At 36.5% G+C, this 2,888-nt stretch overlaps 1 non-coding gene across 1 annotated transcript; it reads left to right on the top strand.

Annotated features, from left to right (window-relative positions):
- Positions 1–218: 218 nt before the first annotated feature.
- On the top strand, positions 219–325 carry LOC122638480. The gene has a single exon (XR_006329472.1). It is a non-coding gene; the product is annotated as a small nucleolar RNA R71 (small nucleolar RNA).
- Positions 326–2,888: the final 2,563 nt, after the last annotated feature.

The raw sequence follows: 2,888 nt of genomic DNA, 5'->3' as shown, positions 1-2,888 counted from the left end.
TGGCTGGCATACCCTCAATGAGATACCCCTTAGTGGTCCTTTCAGCCTCTTGGGAAGATTCCCATTCCCTAGTCTTATCAGCCAAGTTGGTTAAGAATGTCCATGCATCATTCTCCTCAAAAAAAGAAGTAAAGCCCGCTGGACACATAAACTCTACAAGTTGCTTGGTCTGATAATCATTACCCTCATAAATAATTTGGCATAGCTGCCACAAGTCAAAACCATGGTGAGGGCATTCTAAGAGGAGGTCCTTGAATCTTTCCATGAATTTAGAAAATGACTCATGTGGTTTTTGCCTGAACTGGAGGATGTCACTTTTAAGCTTATTGGTCTTGTGAAGAGGGAAGAATTTTCTCAAAAAGACAATGGTGAACTCATCCCATGTATTAATGGAGTTTGTTGGCAGTCCATAGAGCCACTTCTTGGCTTGGTCTTCAGGGCAAAGGGTATATACCTAAGTCTAACAGCATCATCAGTCAAATTCTGGTCCTTAATTAGAACACAGACCTCCTAAAATTCCCTAAGGAAGAGATATGCATCTTCATTAGCCATCCCATGGAAATGGGGTAGCATGCTGATGAAGTTGGTCTTGAGTTCATAGTTATTCCCTGTAACAACAGGCAGACTAATGCATGAGGGCTATGCAGCCCTGGTGGGGTAAAACCTATCCTTAAGAGTCTTGGGTTGTTGGTCACCCATGGTCAAAGGTAGTAGAAAAGGTGGTCTTCTAATAAGACGATTACTTGAATCACGAGTCCACACCTTAGCCACCTAAACAGATATGAGGTCTCCTTTAGAAAAATTAAAGAAAAATAAAACACTTAAAAAAAAAAAGTTGTTTATTAGAAAAAAGTGAAACAATGGTTCAAAAGTTATAAGGATGCCATAAAGGTTGACAGCAAGGGAACCCGTATAGTCTTCTATAGCCACCTATGTGCGACTCCAATATGGATTCTGATGTATAATGGAGGTCTACTATACGTTTATGTTTCCAACACTCTCACTATGTCGCTTTCCTGTTATCAAGAGTGGTCACCTCCAAAGATAAGTCACATGTCAATCCACCCAATCAAGTCAAGATATAGCATCATAGGTAACTTAATCCTATGAGGGACACCAAAAGATGGAGGGTTGAAGCATGTGAAGGACTTTAGATTGGGTGCACACTATTTGAAATAGAAGAGACAAGAAGAGGTTTTCAAAAACTGAGTTTTTTTTTTTTCAAAAAAAAGAAGAGAAAATAATAAACTAAAACACTTCGAACTACTTAAAAATCAGATAAATAAAATAGACAATAATCTCCCCGGCAACCGTGCCAAAAACTTGTTTGAGTTAAAATAAAACCGCAAGCGTACGGGTCAATCGTAGCTACGGGTCGAACACGAGGAGATATACGCCACTCTATTTAACTAACTTAAAAGTAATGCAAAGTGAACCAAATTAAAGTGTTAAATTAAACTAATTAAACTAACGAAAATCAATGCATCCTAACTCATAAGCATCTAACAAAATTAAGGGATTAAATCGACGTCCTAACACATGAGCATCTAACCTATCAAACTAAAGCGAATTGAAAGGAATAAAAATACAGCCACACATACTAACCATATAAAAAGAAATAAGGGAATAAAAATGCATCCATAAACCACAACCATATAAAATTAAAATAAAAGAAATAGAGGGGGAAGAAGAAGAAGATAGAGAGAGATAGAGGAGATGGAGAATGAGATTGAGAGTTTAGATAGTAAAACTTGGATGTGCTTGCATGAATGTAATTGAAAAGCTTGAATACTTGCATAAACTTACCATGGCCTCCTCTTCTAAATTTTCAAGTCTTGTCATCAACTTAAGAACTTAGACTAGAAGGCTTAAAACCTAAACTAGAATTAAGAAATTACAACCCAATTGAAGACTTAAATTGAAATTAAGCATAAACTAAACCTATTATAACCATTAACTAAAAATCATAAAAGTAAACTAGAACTTAGAAAAGCCAAAAATCACAAATTAGAAGGAGAAGAAGAGAAGAAATTTCAATAAGTGAATGATCAATTTTTATAAGAGAGGTAGGGGGTATTTATAGGTGGAAGAGAGGAGAAGAGAGAAGATGGAAGTGTAGGAGAAATATTCCCTAAGAAAAGAGAATTTTCTCTTCTCTTTCCTCTTTTACAATAACTTGAATCCTAAGAAAAAAAAGAAAAAAAATAGAAAGAAGAAGAAGAGAAGATTGTTTACATAGGCCTTCTATTTCTAGAAAAGTAAACTTCCAATTCTAACAAGTGCTTCATTTTCTTTGTAGATATCTTCTCCAAGCAATAAAATCAAAGCATCTTTGATTTTTCAACCTTCCATAGATGAGAAAATATAAATCTATCCCAAGTAGAATTCCAGAAGTGCCCTTGAGAAATTGGAGGAGAGAGAGAGTAAGGGTGATGACTAGGATTCCTTCAAGAATAAATAAAATATCCATTCTGTCCTTCAAAAAACGTGGAGCATTGGGTGCTTATATAGGCCTCACCATTGTGTTCCTTGCGAAAAATCATCCAAAATAGACCCAAATTTCGTCCAATTTGGAGTTGGGGAGCCCAAGATATCTCAAGTTGAAGTTGGACTGTCCAGAGCCTTCCAAATGGAATCTTTCGGGTACAGTAAAGTAACTTTTGATAATTGCGTTAAGGCTCCTAGAATCCAAACTTCCGCTTCACTTTGTCCCTGTCTAACTGTCAATAATTATAAATAAACCCCTATAGACCATTTTCGCGCGTCGTTACGGAAACGGCCATAACTTCTTCGTTTCAACTCGGAATCAAGTGTCGTTTGAACCGTTACGAAGCTGACTCGATGGGCTATGCATCCATACTATTAACACCTCTAGAAAGTTTATAAAC

This window comes from Telopea speciosissima, chromosome 8, assembly GCF_018873765.1.
Source record: "Telopea speciosissima isolate NSW1024214 ecotype Mountain lineage chromosome 8, Tspe_v1, whole genome shotgun sequence".
Classification (NCBI taxonomy): domain Eukaryota; kingdom Viridiplantae; phylum Streptophyta; class Magnoliopsida; order Proteales; family Proteaceae; genus Telopea; species Telopea speciosissima.
The sequence above is the reverse complement of the archived record's forward strand: the minus strand, read 5'-3'. Positions and strand labels throughout refer to the sequence as shown.